Source organism: Mustela erminea, chromosome 15, assembly GCF_009829155.1.
Source record: "Mustela erminea isolate mMusErm1 chromosome 15, mMusErm1.Pri, whole genome shotgun sequence".
NCBI lineage: Eukaryota > Metazoa > Chordata > Mammalia > Carnivora > Mustelidae > Mustela > Mustela erminea.
In genome coordinates this window covers 24377014-24400095 of record NC_045628.1, presented here as the reverse complement: position 1 = coordinate 24400095, position 23082 = coordinate 24377014, and the positions used below count along the sequence as shown (strand labels likewise).

The 23082-nt window shown below is 34.3% G+C and overlaps 1 protein-coding gene across 13 annotated transcripts in view; it reads right to left on the bottom strand.

Annotated features, from left to right (window-relative positions):
• SLITRK1 (SLIT and NTRK like family member 1) overlaps positions 1-22828 on the bottom strand; it is a 430289-nt gene extending 407461 nt beyond the window's left edge. For all 13 annotated transcript variants that reach the window (XR_004279168.1, XR_004279171.1, XR_004279169.1 and 10 more), the window contains exons 1-2: positions 22701-22828; positions 5184-5288 (exon numbers count right to left, since the gene is read on the bottom strand). The gene's annotated coding sequence lies outside the window, so the exon portion shown is untranslated. The remainder of the gene's footprint in view (positions 1-5183; positions 5289-22700) is intronic.
• Between the last annotated feature and the right edge of the window lie 254 nt (positions 22829-23082).

Genomic DNA, 23082 nt, shown 5'->3' with positions numbered 1-23082 from the left:
TCAGTAAGAGTCATTACTTATATTGAGTAAGTGGAAAATTGCTGTTCCTAGCACTTTTTAGACTACTGATGTGTAATACATATAGTATTCACATATATCACTGTGAAAATACAATCATCTTTGTTTTTGACTCTCTTAAAACTAATTTATATCAAAATTAAGATAATTTTCAGACTAGAATGTGCCAAGTATAGTACATGAGCTTATCAATTATAATTGTCTTAATCTAATTGTAGGAACAGAGGAAGTGATGAATTGTATAAATGAAATTCTCAGGGAGCACAAAAATATTCTGTTGAGCCTATCTACCTGCCTTATATTTTTCCCAGAAGCAGAAATGATTCTTTTTCTTTTTTTAGTTTAGTTTTCTTTGATAAAATAAATTTAGATGTTAAAGTTTTTCATAATCTTTACACTGGTTATTTAGTGATGGAGGTAGAAAATCAGATAAAAATAGATAGCAAAGGTAAGACATGTAAAATTTAAATCCTGAAACTTGATTACTTAACATCTCCATGTTATATTACATTTTATTTTAACTCTTCTAAATAACAGAAAATTATTATACATTTGTTATATTAGAAATGCAGGCTATAGTGTATGCTCCAGGGTTTTGTTTTGTTTTGTTTTTTAATTTATGTATTTTTGAGAGAGACGGAAAGCACACATGAGTGGGGGTCAGGGCAGACAGAGAGGGACAGAGAGAATTCTCAAGCAGACTTCCTGTTGAACGTGGAGCCCAATAAGGGGCTTGATTCCAAAACCCTGAAGTCAGGACCTGGGCCAAAATAAGAGCCATCCACTTAACCGATTGAACTACCCAGGCACCCCCTCTCCATAGTTTCAAGAGGGATTGAGCGGTCTTCTTCTTTCAAGATATGTGGAATGGGTTTTTTATTATTCATTCTTTTTCTGCATTGCAGTGACTTTAAAACTTTTTTGCCCAGAGTATGGAACTACTTTTACCTCAAGTCCAGTATACACATTTGTATCTAGGTGAAACAAAGGTATGATATACAATTCTTATACTTTGTGTAATATATTCTGATATTTTCTATTTTATTTCATTCTATATTTACTGTTCTCATTGAAAATACCATTTCTGATATATTAAATTAATCTCACAATCTTAAAACTCTGCCTTTGAAAAGCAATGATCCGTAAGATATATAGAATAATCCTTTCCAGTATTTTTCTACTATGTGGAGAAATAAATAATATATACTCTATTTGAAGTAAGTAAAAAGTAAATTCTTAATTTTCACCAGTAAGTTCCTTATTCACGTGCATTTGAATATAGTAAGCAGCTTGCATGCAATGTCAATTCATTGGTTTTCCCACTTTTAGGGAGTTTGATAAAGGAATTTATTGTTTGTACCATTAGGTTTATTTGGTTAGAATTTGTGTTGTATAATCCTTAAGTAATCATTTTCGTACAATTATTTGACTTCTATTTCTAGTAATATGGCTAGAAAGGTCTATCTTAAAAAAATTCTTTCCTTAAAAACAACTGAAATGCAGATTAGATACTTAAATTAAAAAAGATGCAGATTAGACGCTTAAATTAAAAAAAAAAAGAATCCTCAACTAGTAATATAATAAACAGCAATCTAAATTCAAAATAAAAACAGTATCTCCAAAGGTTGAAGGGAAACTGCATTTGTTCTGAGAGCATTTGTCCAACTGATGCCCTCAACTTTGTATTTGACAGAATTGTGTGCAGGAGACTAGAAGTGAGGAGACAGAAGTCAAGGCACAGATCTGCCCAAGCAAGAATTCTAATAAGGTGCCTTCTGCCTCATAAAGTTAGGATGCAAAAGGCAACAGCCACAGAATAAGTGGGAACCAGTAATAAATCCACATCCTACTTCCAAAGGTTGCAGGAAGTCATAGCATTAAACAGTTCAAGCAGAAAAAATACTTAACAAACAATAGAAAAAATCTTTCAGAGAAAAAAAAAATTCTTCTATATGTAAAAAACAAAATAATGAAAGCTAAAATCTCATTTGATAGGCTGACCTGTAACTAATTCATGGCTGAGAACCAGCGGTTAAATGGAAAATAGGTAGGAAGAAATTATCCAGAATTTGTTCAAAGACATAGGTGGAAGGGAAAAAAATGATTTAATACCAAGAATTCAAGGTTCAATGTATTTCAGAAAATATTCAATTCACTTCACTAACAGATTAAAGAAAAATTATGACCTTCCAATAATTTAACAAAAATTTATAAAAATTTTTATGTATTAAAGAAATTGATGATATTTAACATTCTTAGTCAGCTGGGAAAAGGAAAAACATTTTCTAAAGGTAATACAGGTATGACAGAGTGGGAGATGGTTTGTTCAGTTTCCCTTTCAAGAAAGCATATTCTGCTCCAGCAGCTAGAAGTGTGTTCAGTTGTCTCCAACTTCAGATCTTTCAGAGTTTAGCAAAGTTCAGAGAGCTGCCTCACTCAAGGGTGTCCCAGCTTTCTGGGACAACCTGTATCCAATGACATCACAGTAAGTGTACAATAAATAGGACATTTAGCCATATGTGAGACAACTTTGATAGGGTATGTATCGCTAGAGAATCCCACTGAGTCACCTACAGTTTATTGGAGATACATCCAGTTTGACCTCTACCTCTGCTCCATCTTATTTCCTCTAACTCCCCTCATATGCGTTGATAATTGAGAATATCCTGAATGTCAAACCCTCTCAGGAATTGCTTTTAGGGAACCAAGGTATGATAACAGTCCATCTAATAAAACCACATCCTATAGTAAATATGCTGCATGGTGAAACATGGAAAAAAGTAATCTTCAAAAAGTCGTAAAAAGAAATAAATGGTTGAAGAGTCCATCAATGGCCTTAAAACATCATTTTTTAATTTAATCCATAGCCATTTGCATTGGGATTCTAGTCCTTCCCACTAAAGGGATGAAATTCACTTCCCTACACCTTAATCTCAAACGTGCTCAGGTGATTTGTTCTGACCAACAGGAAAAGACCTAAATGATACACCAGTTTCAAGCCTACATCTTTAAATTCCTATAGGTATACGTTATTGTTCATTGTCACTTTTAATCATCTTTGCAATAAATAATCTAGTCAGTTCCATAAGACAAAGAATATTAAAATAACAGTACTAAGAAAAATAAAAACAAAAATTTAATTACTTGCAAATGATAACGTATTTGATAGAATATCAAATAGTCTAAAGAATTACTTTCTGATTCAGAAAAGAATTTAAAAAGGTTTCGGGGTACTAAAATACCACGCAAACTTATACCCATATATCCCAGCAATATTTTTAAATGAAGCAAAGTAAACAGTTAAAATATTAAGTTTGGAAGAGAGATTATTTTAAAAAGTATAAAAATTGAGATAAAATTTGAGATCTATCCCATAAAGTTTTAGAAGTCCTCAATGAAAAATACAAAACCATTTGTTAGGACTAAAGATGAATCAAAACATGGAAAATTTTGGGGTGTTCATAAACTGGGTAACTCCATATTGACAATTTACATTCTCTCCAAATTAATGTATAAATTCAATGTAATCCCAATCAAAATTCAAAAAGGATTATTTAAGAATTCGAACAGTTGATAAAACAATCTGTAGAACTCTGTACTACAGAAGTACAAAAGGTCAAAAAATACTTGCTTGAAAAAGAAAAGTGAGATGAGGGACTTGATGTACAGGCAAACCTTGTTTTATTGTGTTTTGTTTTATTCTGCTTCACAGATACTGTGGGTTTTTTTGTTTTGTTTTGTTTTGTTTTTTACTTTTTTAAAAAACAAATTGGAGGTTTACAGCACTCCTGTACTAACTCCGTTGGCACCATTTTTCTAAAAGCATTTGCTCACATCGAGTCTCTGTATCACATTTTGGTAATTCTCACAATATTTAAAAACTTTTTCATTATTATTATATTTGTTACAGTGATCAGTGATAAGTGATTATGACTTGAGAGCTCTGATGATGGGTAGTATTTTTAGTAATATTTTTAAATTAAGGTATATACTTTTTATGTAGACACTTTATTGCACATGCAATTGACTAAGGTATATATATATATATATATGTATATATATATATATATATATATACATATATATATATATATATAAAGTATAACTTTTATATGCACTGGGAAACTCTCTTTATTGTGATATCACTATCACTGTGGTCTGGAACTGAATCCACTGTATCTCTGAGGTATGCCTGCACAAGGAATCAAGATATATTATGAATGTGTGATCTTGCTGCAAGTATATACACACAGACAAGTGTATGAGAATAAAAACTGAAACAGCCATGCTTAGATGGGCACTAGATATATAATGTAAGTGGCAATGCAGCACAATGGGGAATGAACATTTCAATTAATTGTGCTGAAATTACTGAACAATACTGTTGAAAAATACTGGATTACCACTTTAATCCTACACAAAAAAGTTTCATGTATCAAATAGCTAAATAAAAAAAGAAAAAATATATTTAATGGTAATATAGAAAAATACCATTTGCATACTTGATTTAATAAGGCACAGGAAACAACCATAAAAATAATTTGTTAAAGTTAATGAAATGAATGACATTAATACTCAAAAGACAGGGCAAAAAGGCAAATGATGGTAGAAAAATTATTTTAACACAAACCAGCAAAGGACTAGTTTCCAAATATGTAAAAAGTTTTCCTGAGTCAGTAACAATTGCACAGTAGAAAAATTTTGGCAAAATAATTGACTAAGCACTTCACAAAAGAGGAAATCTGAATGGCCAACATGCTCACGAAACCATGATCAACTTCACTTATCACTGAAGTGTAAAATAAAATCCATGAGATAACCTCAACATATTCAACAAACTGGATGAAATGTAAGTCTCACAATACCAAGTTTTGGTGAGCATGTGTAGTAACAGAAAGTCTCATCTAGTTGATGAAAATGGGTATTGATACACTTACTCTTAAAAAGTATGCATCAGTATCCAATCAAAATGAACTGTAGCCCAAGAGAATTGAAAACAAATGTCCACACAACAATTTATATAAAAATGCTCAGAGAAACAGTATTTATAATAGTCACAAAGCAAAAACAATCGAAATGGCCATCAACTGATAAATGGATAAACAAAATGTGGTATATCTGGACAAAGAATATTGCTTGGTCATAAAAAAGAATGAATTACTCACATGTGCATGGATGAACCTTGAAAACAGTATGCTCAGTGGAAGAAGCTGACACACATCCATATGCTCCATCATTCAATATACATGAAATTTCCAGAATAGGCAAATCTATAGAGAGAGTACATTAAAAGTTACCTATAAGTAAGATTGGGATAAGAGGATATTGGTAAGACAGCTAAAGCCTATGGGGTTGCTTTTGGGTAATGAAAATATTCTAAAATTGACTGTGATTATGGCTGCACAAAATTATTAACTGCATTAAAAACCAATGAACATTATACTACAAATGGTGAATTTTATGGTATATAAATTATATTTCAGTTAAAAAAAGGAGTTTTAGCATTTCTTAAGACCCTGAAATTATATTCATATACATACATACACCCACATATATATGCATTAAATATATATTTCCAATAAAAATTATTTTATGCATCCCCTATATGCTCATGTAAAGTTCTGACAGACTTGTTTGCAACAGATATAAAATGTAAAAAAGCATGAATAGATTCATAAATTTTGATAAGTTCATATAAATTAGCCCATACTACAAGTATGATTTCATAACAAATCATGGATGAATCATACATATAGGTTATTGAGTGAAACAAGCAAAAAACCTAAAAAATACATCCAGTATACTTCCTTTTCTATTTGTTTAAAATTAGCGCAACTCAAATGTAAATTTTAGAGATGGATATCTAGAGGGTAAAATCTGTAAGGTAATACACATTTTCATTATCGAAAAGGTCAGGATATGTAGCGAGAGTACCACTTTGAGGAAAGAAAGAAAGTGCTAAAGCACATAAGAGTATTCTAGGATTCTGGTAATAATCATTTGTTGATTTCATGGATTGTAACATTTATAAATATTCATTATATATAAAGACATATATAGAGACATATACACACATATGTCTTTATCTATCTATATAGGGAGAGAGTGTGAAAGAGCGGGGGGAGAGAAATTGCTCACTTGATTGCAAGGAATTTGGATTATGCAATTGTGTATGTTGGCTTGGCTAGGAAAATCCAAAATCAATAGGGCAGATGATTAGGAAAGGCAGGTTTGAACTCCAGAGTATGGGTTGAAGCTGCTATCCATACAATGTTATGCACACACACATGCTAATGTGAAGGATACTACAAAGATTCTACATGACCAACACTGTATTGAACAAGCAACATTACTTCATTCCTGTAATACACCAATGATTTCTTGTTTAAATTTGTGGATGCTAAAATATAATGCAAATACCACAATTTATCGAAGATTTAGTAACTGCAATTGAAATGTTTTTAATGCAATTGAAATGTATTTAATACACAACAACTGGTTTAGTTTGCACTGTGATATAAGGCCACTGATGTTACTACATTGTTTATTAGACAACACAAGCTCTACATGGATTTTTTTGGAAGCAGTGACAATACTTTTATTTTGCTTTTTTAAAAGTTTTTATTTAAATTCTAGTTAACATACAGTGTAGTGTTATTTTCAGATGTAAAATATAGTAATTCAACACCACCATACAATACCAGGTGCTCATCTCAACAAAAATACATCCCTTAATCTCCATCATCTATTTCACCCATCACCCCATCCAGCTCCCCTCTGGTATCCAGTTTTTTCTCTATAGTTAAGAGTCTGTTTTTTGGTTTATGTCTCTTTCTTTTCCTTTTGCTCATGTTTTCTTTCTTAAATTCCACTTATGAGTGAAATCACATGGTATTTGTCTTTCTCTGTCTGACTTATTTCACTTAGTGTAATATTCTCTGGCTTCATTCTTGTCACTTCACTGCAAATGGTAAGATTTCGTTCCTTTTTATGGATCAGTAACATTCCACCATCTTAATTTTAATTTTATATATATATATATACACACACACATATATGACCAAGTGTCCATTGACTGACGAATGGATGAAAAAGTGTGTGTATATGTATATACATACATACACATATGTATACACATATGTATGTATGTATATATATATACACACACACACTTTATATATGTATATGTATATATACATATGTATATATACACACACACTTTTTCATCCATTCGTCAGTCAATGGACACTTGGTCTTGACACTTGGGCTGTTTCCATAATTTGACTGTTATTGATAATGCTGCTACTATAAACATTGGGCTGCATGTATCCCTTTGAATTGTTTGTTTGTTTGTTTGTTTTAATTCTTTGGGTAAGTATCTAGAAGTGTAATTGCTGGATTATAGAATAGTTCTATTTTTAACTTTTTGAAAATTTCCAGACTATTTTCCATAGGAGTCTCAATACATTCAAACTTACATGCATCCTTACTATTTACTTGCATATTTAAACTTAAAATTTTAATACTCTCCATTAGGGTTCCTGAGAAGGCTCAGTTGGTTAAGTGGCTGCTTTCAGTTCAGGTCATGATCTCAGGGTCCTAAAATGGAGCCTCACATCAGGCTCCCTGCTCAGTGGGGAGTCTGCTTCTCCCCTCCTTTTGCTACTCCTCCTGCTTGTGCTCTCTCACTTGGGTGCTCTCTCTTTGAAATAAGTAAATAAAATCTTTTAAAAAATACTCTTCCATGTACTCATAACTTTCAAACAGGGAGTTATTTTGCACTAGGGAAAGACTAATTAATTCTTTATGTAATAAAATATTTAAGTAGGTTTAATTTAAGTCATCTGACTCACCTGTATATTTTCTCACACCAATGTGCTTAGGGAAGCATTCATATTGCAAATTAGTTATAAGTATTTCCTTGTTTACATGGGCTCGAATTAAGAGAGTAAATACATGCTTTTCCTAAAGTGTCTTTAAAGAAATGTCAAAACATAAGAATTCATATAGACATCCAATTTACATGTTAGAAGATTTATACATTTAAATATTTGTTTTCCCTTTTTAACATGTTAGTGAACTATATGGCTTAATCTTCAGTAAAAGGAAAATACAACTATGCTATCTTAAGATTTTAACTGATGTTTGAGTGTCACCTATTAGATCTTTTCTGAGAAGACCAAATCCAATAGAACAGTATATGTTACACATATTTTAGTTTGTGCAAAGTTTAATTATTTTAACTAATATATTAATAATATTAATCATTTCTCTCTTACTGAAATGTTGAATTACCATAATCTATATTGTGGATATAAATATTTACATAATAAATAAAAATTTGTATTAATATTTGGAAATCCTTATTTTGAATACCACTCTTCTGTGACTTAGAATGATTTAACACTTTTTTTTTAAAAGAGATTTTATTTATTTATTTGACAGACAGAGACCATAAGTAGGCAGAGAGGCAGGCGGGGGGCGGGGGGAGCAGGGTCCCTGCCGAGCAGAGATCCCAATGCGGGGCTCAATCCCAGGACCCTGAGATCATGACCTGAGCCAAAGGGAGAGGCTTACCCACTGAGCCACCCAGGCACTCTGATTTAACACTTTTTTTTTTAAAAAGATTCATTTATTTGAGAGGGAGAAAGAGAGCAGGGGGCGGGAGCAGTAGGCAGAGAAGCAGAGGGAGTAGGAGAGACAGTCCCAACCAGACTCCATGCTGAGCAGGGAATCTGAGTCAGGGCTCAATCTCATGTCCCTGAGATCATGACCTGAGACAGAACCAAGAGTTTGATGCTCAACCGACTATGCCATCCAGATGCCCTTAATTTAACCTTTGATAACTTTGGTAACTTTGGTAAGTTGATTGATTGATTTTCTCACAATTAATAATTGCCTTGCACGGTTCTATTAAAAATTAGTGATGACTCAGTAATATTAAAAATGTAAAACCTTATCAGAGCGAGTAGTTATCAAGAAATGCTAGTTTTGGGATGCCTGGGTGCTTCATTTGATTAAACTTCTGCCTCTGGTTCAGGTAATGATCCCAGGGTTCTGGGACAGAGTCCCACATCAGGTTCCTTGCTCAGTGGAGAGCCTGCTTCTCCCTCTGCCTGCCGCTCCCCCTGCTTGTGCTCACTCTTCCTCTTGTGCTCTTTCCCTCTCTCTCTCTGACAAGTAAATAAAATCCTTTTTTAAAAAAACAGAAATGTGGGGCACCTAGGTGGCTCAGTGGGTTAAAGCCTCTGCCTTCAGCTCAGGTTGTGATCCCAGGGTCCTGGGATCAAGTCTGCTTCACCTGTGCTCTCTCTCTCTCTGCCTGCCCCTCAGCCTACTTGTGATCTCTGTCTGTCAAATAAAAAAATAAAATCTTAAAAAAAAAAACCCAGAAATGCTAGTTTATGTTGTACTTATAATATTGAAAACATAAATAAAATTTTCATTTCCTTTCTATTAAGTAAACTTCACCTAGATAGGTATGTAATTGTGAAAACAAGTGAGATCCTTGACCAAGGTTGTTTGGCATATTGGAGGGAAGCAGTCTTGAAACATAGACATTTTTTTGTAGTAAACAAATTTTAATTATGAGTCTTTCATTCTCAATTAGAAAATCGGCTGACATGGAGATGGGAGCCCTTCTTCATTTCAGGAAGGCCAGAGTTTTCATCCTTCTTAATTTGGGGGGGGTATTTAAAAAAATTTTTTAGGTTTTTATTTAAATTCCAGTTAGTTAGCATAAATGTAATATTAGTTTCAGGTGTATAATATAGTGATCCAACACTTCCGTAACATCCAGTGCTCATCACAACTAGTTCTTATACAGTGTTACCACCAGAAGGGGGTAGCTGAGTAAGAAAAATGAGACTTCAGTTAAACTATGTGAAATATTATGATAGATTCACATTTTTCATTTTGAACACTAAATTGTGATTTTCTTAGAGATTTTAGACATGAGAGAAGTTAGATATTTGTGATACTTTTTTATTTTACTAAAATATAAAACTACTCATTACCCTACAGCAATATCTGATAGGAAAATTACTCCATCAGTGGTAATATACTAAAAATGGAATCAATTATCCATTGTAGAAAACAATGAATAATTGTAATGATTCAAGGGGTGCTTTTATAAAGCTTTGTCAGTTATAGTTTTAAATATAAAGTTAAACTGAAACTCAGATTAGCATGTTGGGCACATATTTGGTATGTATGTCATGTTAGGCAGTTGAAGCCTAAAAAGTCATTAATTTGGTTGTTAAAGGATTTCATATTTTATTATTTTGAAAGCACATATATTAAAGATTTAAAAAATTCTAACAAGTGTGAAAGCATTTATCCAGTTTTACTTTCCTTTACTATTTTTATTATTTGTGTGTGTGTATCTACACACACAGACATCCACATATATGAATACATTAATGTACATATATCTTACTGATTCTATTTATCTGGTTGAACCTTGACTGACAGAGCAATAAGGAATATGATTTTCAAAAGCAAAGAGGAGAAAATGAGGTGAGTGAGTACATGAGTTGACAGTATAGGTCGCCAAAAAGATGGGTGATGTGGTCAAAGTTTGGCAGTTTATGGGAGATGAAGAAAGTTTTAAAAAAGGTGGTGATAGGTACAGGAGCAGCTTGGAAAGATAGCAGATAGATAGTAGTAATGATTAGTATAAAGGTTCTGGAGATGATTTAGTTATAACTGATAATGGTTTTAGCTAGGTAAACTGGGTACATTTAAGATCTTGGAAAGTGACATAAAGTAGCTGAGGGGCCAAATGAAAATACTATGTAATGAGGAAGAATTGAAATATTGAAAGGATTAAGACAGCAACCTGCTGATAGAATTTTGATGAATTAGAAGTTAGTGGAAGTTTCATAATATTTACAGCCACAAAAGGCCAGATGTGAGAGATCTCCAGCAGACTCAGGGTATGGGGAAACAGTATCCCCAGGAGGATATGAAGTTCGTTTTAAAACATGAAAGTGATGGGGAAACACATAGTAGAAGTCAGGAATGTACAAAATGTTAAAGATAAAGCATGCGTTCAAATGAGAACTGTGGAAATGTGAAAAGATGAATTGGATCAGAGAGCCATGCTTTATATAAAACTAGATTCTGGATGACTGCCAATTAAACTGGGATAGCTGAGTTTCTGGTGACGAAAACAGTGTTCTAAACAGTCTTCTAAATACATACATACATACATAGATAAATAGATAAAAGAATGAATCAATGAATGAATGAATGAAAAATAAACAAACAAATAAATAAATAAATGGATATCTACAGCATCAAAGTATTAGATCCAGCAGTTTTTAGGAAATCTGTTCAGTCTTTGCGGATGACTGGGAGGTTGAGAGTGATTGACTAGAAGCAGATTAAATTATATAGGCATACTTTAGTTCCTACTGGTGAGCCATTTAAACTATATCTAGTCCATATTTCACATAACTGTTAAAATTCTTTTTTAAAGTGGAAAAATGAGAGTCAAATAGAGGTGAAGCCAGAATGAGTAGGTTAAATCAAGAATTATTATTTTTTTATTTTTTTTTAAATTTTTTTATTTTTTATAAACATATATTTTTATCCCCAGGCGTACAGGTCTGTGAATCACCAGGTTTACACACTTCACAGCACTCACCAAAGCACATACCCTCCCCAATGTCCATAACCCCACCCCCCTTCTCCCAACCCCCCTCCCCCCAGCAACCCTCAGTTTGTTTTCTGAGATTAAGAGTCACTTATGGTTTGTCTCCCTCCCAATCCCATCTTGTTTCATTGATTCTTCTCCTACCCACTTAAGCCCCCATGTTGCATCACCACTTCCTCATATCAAGGAGATCATATGATAGTTGTCTTTCTCTGCTTGACTTATTTTACTAAGCATGATACGCTCTAGTTCCATCCATATTGTCACAAATGGCAAGATTTCATTTCTTTTGATGGCTGCATAGTATTCCATTGTGTATATATACCACATCTTCTTGATCCATTCATCTGTTGATGGACATCTAGCTTCTTTCCATAGTTTGACTATTGTGGACATTGCCGCTATAAACATTCGGGTGCACGTGCCCCTTTGGATCACTACGTTTGTATCTTTAGGGTAAATACCCAGTAGTGCAATTGCTGGGTCATAGGACAGTTCTATTTTCAACATTTTGAGGAACCTCCATGCTGTTTTCCAGAGTGGCTGCACCAGCTTGCATTCCCACCAACAGTGCAGGAGGGTTCCCCTTTCTCCGCATCCTCGCCAGCATCTGTCATTTCCTGACTTGTTGATTTTAGCCATTCTGACTGGTGTGAGGTGATATCTCATTGTGGTTTTGATTTGTATTTCCCTGATGCCGAGTGATTTTTTTTTTAAAAGACAAAACCAAACACCTAGATCTACATGATATTATGCAGTCCATTTTCTTGCCTAAGAAATATACTTTGAAGTAGATTTCTGTCTTCAGTGAATGCATGAAATTTGTTAGGTGTCCCACACATATTTTTGAAATGATAGAAACTTACTTTAAATGAATTATGTCTACCTACTTTTAAAGCATAAACTGTGACATATTCAGAATTAAATTAGTTTAATAGATGTTTTCAGAAGATTTTTCAAACCTAAATTGCTATTAGAGGTTGATTTTAATTTTTCCAAAAGTTGTAATTGGGATGGTTTAGGGATATCCTTTGTTTTGTACCCACTCTTTTGTCCTTCACTTTTAGTATAACCAAGGAATTAGAGATTATGTGGCATGCTGATCCATCTCTGCTTTTTCTATAAAGTTGTACAAATTCCAGGAAAATCCTAGACGGTTTAAGGGAATGGAATTAACACACATTATATTCTATCATCAAACCTATCTTGAATGAGAGAACTTTGTATATCACAGAGAGACCATTCAGTAATCAAGCAATATTTATTTATTGCCTACGGGTCTGTCCAATATACTAAAGATGAAAAGTATTAATAAAATTAATGAATTTCTCAATTTACTTACATACTAAATACTTAATTTTAGAAAGATCCTTCTGACTGAAATGCCAAAAGGAAGTTTTAAAGAAAGGGAAACTGCCTTCACAGAGAGCAGAGAAAAATCACAATCACATTAACATTTAACCAAAATAAAGAAAAAGAAGGGAAAGAATGATTAAGAAAACAAGAAGGATGGGCAAAAATGGAATAATAAGAATAAATTAACAGAGTAACAAGAAGAAAAATGTCAAGCAGCATGTCAAGAGCAAGAAGAAAAATGTCAAGGAGCATGACAAGAGCAACATGAAAAATGGCAAGCAAAGAAGAAATACATGAACAAAAACAAAATCAAGAACAACAAGCGAGAACAACAGGAATGAGTAGTAAGATCATGAAAGGAGAAAAGGGAAAAAGAAGACAAAGAATAATAAAATAATGGTACAGAAACCTGAAAAATACCGCCTTAGCTGGTGAACATCAAAACTAACAAACAGTATCACTGGTATGTTTCCTTGATGAAATTATTTCCATGACTAAAATGTAATAGTAGTTATTTTGTACTTTTAAGTGTAATTTATTTTAATATAGCTGATCATTGATGGTCCCTTGATATTTTTAACATATTACACTGTTAGTAAATATAAAGCTTGCACCATGCTCTATTAAAATATTTATTTCTACTTCTTGCATGAGACAATTTCCCTTTAAGGAAATCATACAAGGTTAGTATTGTGAATGTAATTGGACAAGATTTCTCTAGAGATAAAACTGGCTAAGAGCATACTAATAAGCTTATTTTTAATTTTATTTATTCCTAAATTAATCTAAGAATTTGAATTTATGTACATGATTAACTTATTTTAAAATATAAAAAATCATGAGCATATATTTTAGTGGGATGGTTTAAAAATAGAGATCACTATGGACTGTGAATCATAGCAGTTCTAAATTAAAAGGAATACAAGTAAATTTTATAAAGTAGGAGTGTTTATTACCTGGAGCTGCACTGTTCAATATGCTCACACAAGCCTCATGAGAGGATGTAAATTTGAGTTACTTATTTTTTAAAAGATTTTATTTATTTACTTATTTGACAGAGAGAGAGAGAGAGAGATCACAAGTAGGCAGAGAGGCAGGCATAGGAGAGGGGAAAGCAGGCTCCCCACTAAGCAGAGAGCCCCATGCGGGGCTCAATCCCAGGACCCTGACATCATGACCCGAGCCAAAGGCAGAGGCTTAACCCACTGAGCCACCCAGGTGCCCCTAAATTTAAGTTACTTAAATAAGATTTAAATTCAGTTCCTTAAGCTACATTTCTTACAGAATGATTTATATAAAGTAGACAGCAAATATTTGATGTGAGGTTGAATGATGAAGAGGTCAGCATATTACAGGTTCTATAAAGATAAGACTTTCCTAAACTTTAAAGTATATCTTTAGAGTTTCAACTTCTTTACAACAAAGACAAAGCTCAGATAATATCAAGACTGAGATGGTTTTTAGTCATTTGCTGAAAAAATCAGTTGCATCTCCCTGGGCTCCCTTTTGCACCCCCAATTAAATCTCAGTGAATCGAAACTCCTGAGCACACATCTGAAGGTGTCCAAGGGAGTACTTCAGAAGCCTGTTACCCACTGCACTCATATGTTCACAAGCTTTCTGTTAAAAAAAATCTCTGCGGAGAAACTAGTGACTTTATTGATATATTTATTGCAGTTGAAGCTAAAAAAGAAGACAGGTGAGACATTTTGAATTTGACTCAGTTTAAGTTGCTGATATTCCAAATACTGTATTAAGCCCTGAGAACACAAAAATAAACAGTCACACTAGTATGCAAGAAGCTCTGTCTTAAACAGCGGTTTTCAACCAGTATGACAAAGCATGATACAGCATAATGGTGTTTTATAAACCTTTTCCAAATATGTGTCAAAATTTTGATGGATGTATAACATGTACTTTGATTGTAAACTCTAGAACTATTTTTATAGCCACATCTGTCAGGCTAATGCTATACTGTTTGCAGAGCAAGGAACAACTTGTTTGTGTCAGGGGTAAGAGATAAGGCATAAAATTAAGTTAATATCAATGAAAAGTGTTTTCTTGAACATGCTAGACTTGGCTTCGTGAGAACATAAGAGAGTTTATTCAGAGCAGTAAAGATTTCTCTCTAAAAGCAACATGGTTTTGAAAGGCAGACATTAAATAGTGCAGTAACTGTGGATTCCTTTATAGACACTCTGAGACATTGTTATTGCAGAGATTTTGTTATATTATTCCTGACTTGTGGGTAGTATTTTTTTTTCTTAGTCTTAATTCTGTCAAGTGCAGCCGCCAAAATTTCTTGTATTTACAAGTAATCCACAAATACTAAAGTAATAGGAAACACAGAAATATAAACACAACTTTAATGCAATTTCTTAAATATATTCGTGTATGCATATGATAGTAATCCTAAGGCTTCAGAGAAAGTGCCATAAAGGAGGTAATATAACAAAAAGCAAAAAAGAAGCTTCTTGCGAAAGGGGTGGTGAACTGTTGGAAATAAAATTGACAATAAATACCGGTTCTACCTGAAAGTAATTTGGAACATGCAAGTGCTTGGGCCACAAGATATGAGCCCAGGGAGGTGGTGGTGAAGCTATTAAGAGATTCTGAATGTTATTCCACGAAATTTGGTATAGAAGAGATGATGAGGGGATTTTAATTGAAAAAGAAGGGGAGTCTGTGGTTGTGACTCTTGGTTTGGGTTCAGGTCATGATCTCAGGTCATGCATCAGACTTTGCACTGAGCTTGGAATTCTTTGCCCCCTCCCATATTTGCTCCTCCCCCCACTTGCACTCTCTCTTTATCTCAAATAAATAAATAAATAAAGTCTTAAAAACATAAAAGGGAATATGCATCATGATATAATAGTCTAGAATTGGTGGGCGCAGCAAAACAAAGATTTTGTGGTGAGGGTTTTGAAATAGCTTATGGATAAAAGAGTTATTCGATGTGATATACTGAAAAGATGAAAAGTAAAAATATTTTCTTTATTTGAGAGAGAGAGTGCACAGAAGGAGAGGGAGAGAAGCAGACTCTCCACTGAGCAGGGAGCTCGATGCGAGGCTCGATCCCAGGACTCGAAGATCATTCCTTGAGTCATCCAGCTGCCTCGAAAAGTGTCATACTCTTTAATAAGGTTTTCATAAAATAAATAAAATTATTTTCATTTTCTTTTTTTAAATAAAATTATTTGCATTGTTTATCTTCCGGGATTAATAATGTTATATTACAAAACAGAGTAGATGGTAAAATTGTGTTCCTGAAGACAACCAAATAGTAAAGTCACCTTAGGGTAAGCAGGAAGTTGAATGCTTAGAGATGATTTCAGTTTACAGTAGTGATCTCATCCCTAGTAGTGGTTCTAAATCTTGACCTGAAAGGTAGACTACTAATATCTGGGGATGTTGTCAATCCTGCTCTCCACCACTATTTGAGGTGTCTTAATGGTGTATCAAGTTCTGGGAGATGGTTGTTTCACTAAATGCCATGTTCTTCTATCTTGTTGCTTGATGGTCATTTGTTAGAATATTTGATAGTACACAGCAGCTATACAGCAGCATTTGTGGCAATAGACACTACACATGTAAATAGTGTAACACAGACAAAAAATAGAGGAATTATTATCAGAATTTATAGTGTGCTTCTAAACCAGAAGTCAAGAGTGCTCAAATTAAACCGAGAATAGATCCCATTTCCAATGCAAATTGTCCTCAGAACCAAATATTAGAAAAATTACCTAATTAAGTTTTTCAGATCACTATATTAATATTAAAGATTCTAGAGAGATCTACATAGATATAAGCATACCATTCTTCTCCTAAAACCATACATGTTACTCCTCCAGAGTCAAATGCCATCTGAGAAGCTCTATTCTGAAACACTGCCTCTTGGGTTTCTTGGGCAAAGAAGGCATTATCTAGCACTATTTCCCTTCTGTGACCTATACCTATACATAGTATTTCTCTACATCCTGGAAATCCTGCAAAGCACAGAGTAAAGAGGCTGCAGGAGAGAAGAAAATAATCTAGAACTGCCTTGAGGGGTTTGGATTTCAGTTCTGAAAATGAGGACCAGTGCTAACAATAAGGCACTGCTCATCAGTAATGGAGTGTCCCCAGGAAATCAAATTTTTACTATTAAGGTAAACAGACAGACTTAAAGCAAAAGTAGTTCTTGCTCATAAGATCAATAAAAGGGAGACAGTCTCCAAATGTACACCATCTCTAATCTTTCAAGTTGTATTTCTATTAAAGTGCATTTACCACCTAGATTTAATGCAAGATACTAGAATATTGTTTTTATGGTGACAGGAACCTCCATTTTGAATAATAAAGTTATAAGGATTTTAAATTTCTGGTTATTTAGCCTGTTGCAGTGTATGCCATTTGAAAGTTACTTAATGGTTGAGTCAGTTACCCAGGAAACCAACTAATTCATCACAAGGAAATTGTACCAAGGTAAGCCCAGTGGCTCCCAAAGGAGAATGTTCACAAATCCAACAATCCATTTTTTTAAAGGTTATTTATTTATTTATTTGACAGACAGAGATCACAAGTAGGCAGAGAGACAGGCAGAGAGAGAGGAGGAAGCAGGCTCCCTGCTGAGCAGAGAGCCTGACTAGGGGCTCAATCCCAGGACCCTGGGATCATGGCCTGAGCCGAAGGCAGAGGCTTCCACCCAGGCACACCACCTCCCAGCAATCCATTTTATTATATATTTTAGCAAGTTAATGCATAAATTGTGTCCAGGTATTAGACCAATTTCAAGGAGTGACTAAGGATTCAAAAAGCTGTATTAAAAAGATTTAAAAGAATGATGATTTTTTTGTCCCATGTATCTTGGGTAGAATTGTTTGTATTTCATATAGCCAGCTACTTAATTCAAAAGTATTATGTAGACATAGTCTCCAAACAGAAACTGGTTTCAGATAGTTTATGGGTTCTCAGATCAAGGTTTTCCGTAGGGACTATCTTCCAGTGACTGGAGGATGGTTTTGTCCTCTTTAATTAAGATACATAAATGCAAGTGTCAATTCCTTGATGTTTCAGTACTAAAATAGCTACAGTATTCTGACAGGATTCTTTTAATCACTGGTTGAGGATTGTCATTCTCTACTGAATCTTCTATACCATCATTTCTCCAGTGTTGGGCCAAGCAAGGATGGTTTAGGAGAAAGTTGAGGAAGGTTAACTGTATCTGTTGATAAGAATGAGTGCTTTGCATAAATCTCCTAAAATATTTGGGTATGATATACTGCAATGTTTTTCAACTATGTTTATGCATTTGTTGTCAAAATAACATAGAGGTTCATACTTAATTTAAATAATCAACTAAATGAAAAGAATTATAATAGAACAGATTATAAAATAAGTTCAGAAGACAAATGTCTGGGAGTCAAAATATAGGTAAAGAAATTATCAAATTTTGTTTCTATAGGTGGTATAGAAGAGGTCAAATTAAAAATAAGATTATAGATTTTTAACATATCAGTAGGGTATATGTTTGGAAGAAAGGACCCATTGAAGATCATTGGGTAATAGATGTGTATTCTACTTGTATGGGGAAGTATGTTTTTATGGAAATGATACACATTTCTTAAAGCCTGTCAAAAGCTAAGGAAAAGCAAGATGCTGAAGAACTTATTTCATGAATACATATTCATCTTTGGAGGGATACTAGGACAAAGATTTTGAAATTACCAACAACAGCCTTCTGTTCTGGAATATGCTTTGATGGGTTCTTCAAGAAAATAAAAGCATGAACAACCATGATACTTCTCTAGAAGACAAGGATCTATAAATATACAGAATGCCAGATCAGGAAATAACCGTGGCCACTGCAACAAGATACCGAAATAGCCTTGGGTGTTCTAATTCATGATAAAACATATGTAGACAAGTGATCATAATTTTTCCAAAGCTAAGCAAAATATTTTAACTGGGTTATCTGGTTAAAATGTCACATGTACTTCATCATTAGAAAGCCAGAACCATAAAAATTCAAAGAAAAAATGAAAATTAAGTGGGTTAAAATATCATTAGCCACATACAGAAGATGGAAAGCTCAGTGAGAATGGAGATTGGGAGTACACGCTCCAAGTTTATTTACAACAAAAGTAAGTCGATGTTATGCTTTGAGACAGAATGCACTAATCTGCCTCTAAAATATTTTAAACCAATCTATATATTATGTATGTGTCTATCCATCCATCCATATTTGGGGAGACAATTTCCCAAGGGTCTTTCACATTTCTGCCCATGTTGTACATATGACTGTCCTTTGTTCCAAACTTACTTTGCAAGGATGTCTATATAGCAAATAGCATTAAAAATGAAGTCTTCCCAATAAGCAAGGGGAATGTTCACTTAAAACCTTGAAAGAGAAAGATAGTGTCTCCCTTGGGGGCATGGGCAGGCATGTTTACTGTTTGTTAAAACATTTACAGGTTCTCTAAGTGCAAGGTTCTTTTTCTGTAACTCAGTCCACTATATGCGCAGGTATCAGCTTTCTTTACATCACCCTGTGGGAATTGGGCTTGTGAAACTAGAGCAAAAACATTCTTACTCTGGCTACTGCCATTGCTGGGAATACACTTTTCTGACCTAGGAGTCTTGTGTCCTCCACCTGAATCCATGAAACTGTGACAGGGTATTATGTTAACTTGCAAGTAAGTTCAAAACTCAGACCCTTAACAGGCTTGATGTATACTACATATGGCATTTGAGAACCACAGTTTTATGGGTATAACTGTTGTAATGATGGGAAAGTACCCTGTGTTTTCAGTCTTCCAAATTCAGGATGCTGATGTGATAATCACAATGTACCTAGTGGTTCTTTATACTCTTTATAAGAGAGAATACCTGAGTTGGTTTCAAAAGAAAAACTTCAGGAAGCCAGACTGGCCTCATATTCTATTGCTGCCTGACTCCAAAGTAAACATCACACTACTGCTTGAATACATGCTTCTTAAGGTAAAAATCTTAGGGGAAAAACAACTGAAAGAATGCTGGGGAAAAGCCTGATTTTCAAGGTTCTATGATGCCTTGAGAGGTTCTGTTCTAATTCTCAAGACAGAAATATTTGAAGGAACATCTGAGTTTCTGTTTTCCTCTGTAAAGAATGCCTCATCTGTTTAGTGAGAGGAAATGCCTAAATTACAGAGGATATGCTTATCAGGAGGCAGGACCTCTGCATTAAAAATGTCAGCCCTGAAAAACAGCATGCCAAACCTTGGTTCTTGGATTCTTGTGCTGAGATAGATGGTATATCTACATATAAGCACCTCAGGAAAAGGGGCAGCCATATCTCTGCTCCCCAGGTTCCAATTTCTCAGTCTGAAATTGAAAATAGTAAGTAAGGACTGGAAGGGTACAAAAGCTCAGGCTTAGGGATGCAAAAGATAAGAAATTCTACCAAGATTTAAAATTTTAATTTATCAATTAAAAGCAAAGTGATGTTATATAGTATGATCAACAAAAGCTTTGCATTTGTTTCTCATTTATCAAGAACCCAGAAATCAGACGTGATTAACACCATAACCAACCTACAATAATGAGAGCACAAAAATGGTATTTGCAATGTAATTCACCTTATATTAAAAAAAAAAAGCTTCCTATAATTAAACTCTTACTTGCACCCTTCTAATGGACTCTCATGATGGACTCAGATTAGCATTTACAAATCACAAAATGATCTTATGTCCTGCAGAGATACCTTAAATTGATCCTCCTATTCTTTCATAAAGGCCAGTTTCCATAGAAGGCTGCAAAAAGTCTTTAGGTTAGTGAGGTCTGTTCATTTTCTTAGAGCCATTTCCCCCTCCAGCTTTATTAAATGCCTTTCCCTTTCCAGCATCCTTCACGAATCAGGTCAGTGTCTCTCCTTCAAGAACATGCAATGCCCTTCTCTTCCTCAATTTAGTTTAAGTACTCTCCGGGTACACAGTCATAGCGCTTACTGTATTAAATTGCAAACATTTGTCTACTTCTCTGTTTCGTTCAGTGGACTGAGTTCCTCAAGGACAGGAAGCTAAACACTCATTATTTGTACTCACTCCAAATCCCAACCCTCAGCACATGGTAGCCGCTGAATAAATGCTTTTAGAATCATAGCAACTCCACAGCACGCCTCCTAAACCATTGGACTGCTTTTTAAATGCTAGGAAAGTGGTAAGAGAAATTTCTGAAATAGACTGGTAGAAGGTGGATCTGGGAATCTGTAGTTTTAAACATTCTCTTATGTAATTATGGTAACCTACCCTACTGAGCACCTCTTCTCTAGCTCCTGCTCTACAAATATGTAGCTTTTGATTTTAGGGAACTAATTTTAATTTTCTGGATTTTCCATCATTTTATATACAGATTATTATACTGGATATTCCAGGTTAAAAACTCTAAAAGTCTAAAAGTCTAGTAATATTAATACAGCAGATTAAATATTTGAATTAACCTGTCATATAAGTTCTTCTTTTCCTAGACAACCAAATATGCCCTTATAAGAGCATATCATCATAGCTGTTTCTCTGAGTGAAATCTTTGAACTGATTTACAATTCATGTCTTTCCAATGTATATACATAAGTTGTATTTATATTGCTTATTTGTTTAGTATTCTGTTCATTGACTATTTCCATAGTAAACCACATGGATAGTCAACATTTCTCTCTTTGAGGAAAAAAAATGGTACAGGATTGTAAGCATTTTAAGTCTATAGTAAAATTATAAATTGTGCTATCAATTCTGCTGGCTTCCAAAGCCATACTTAACTAGGTACCATAAATATTTTCTTAAAAAGTGAAACGATAACATATTTGGGATTACTCTCTGGCTCACATAAAAATGCATAAACACAATCTCATGAACCTGTGACATGTGTCAGTATCAATTCTGTGTTGTTGTTGTTGTTTTTACAATTCCTTTGTTTCATCTTCACATATGTTCATAACTCTGTCAGCCAGAAGCATTACATTGTTATCAACAAGTTAGATGAGACCATAATCATGGCTGTAAACATTCTGGGCTTTACCTATAATAATTTAGTTTAGTGGTACAGTAAAGAAAAATATCCGCAACGAGTATGAGGACTGTAGCTGCTTTTTCTTTTTCCCAACTTCACTAAATGCCATTTCTTTTCGATCCCTTCAGGTAATGGTTGTATGGACCAGTGTAGATGAGCCATTCAAGGTATATCAAATTAAAACAACTTGATAGCAATATTTATGAAGCTAGAGATTAAGAGATTAGTGCACCCAATACTGAAAAGTTTCTGTCTAGGTTCTAGATGCCCAACCGAATTGAAGAATCTCATTTTTTTCTAATAAGGATCACACTGGGCAGTACTTCTACTCTACCACTTTTAAATTTTAGCTCTGTAGAAGCAAAAAAGAAAATAGATAAGAAACTAGAAACAGTGTAGAAGCTGTGGTTGGAAGAAAGTCAAATTTGGACTTGTAATGCCAAGCGCGTTGTACGCCCTCCTCTGAAGACCACCAGAGACACGAGTCAAAGCCAAACAGCAAGGGTCGTTTATTGAGAGTTCGAACCCGGACCTCCGCGCACTCGTTGCCGGTGACGCTGAGGTGTCAGGCAGAGTAAGTGCAGGGTTTTTATAAGCAGGTACAAACAAGTTTTGGGTGGGGTACAAACAAATTTAAAAATCATACCTGGTGTTGGTTGATTGGTGTTGGGAGCCCGCACGGGCCATCAAACAAGCATTCAAACAGAAGCAAAAGTAGCTAGTTAGCCCGAGGGTTGAGCAAGCACTTTTACAGAAGCAGAAGTTGCCGGCTGGTAACACTTTTGGGCGCAAACAACTTTCGGGTGGAGTAAACAACTTTCGGGTGGAGTAAAGTTTGTCCAGGCCTTTCAGACTAACTGTCCTCTGATAAGATTTAAAGTACCATGGCTATTTTTGGATCACCATAATGTGGTGATATACGCATATATATAGCTACATAATTCTTTGATACTACTGCCTTCAACTTGAAAGGTCTCTGACTCCTTTTCTTAAATTGGGCAACCCTGTGACCATTCTGACCAAGAGTA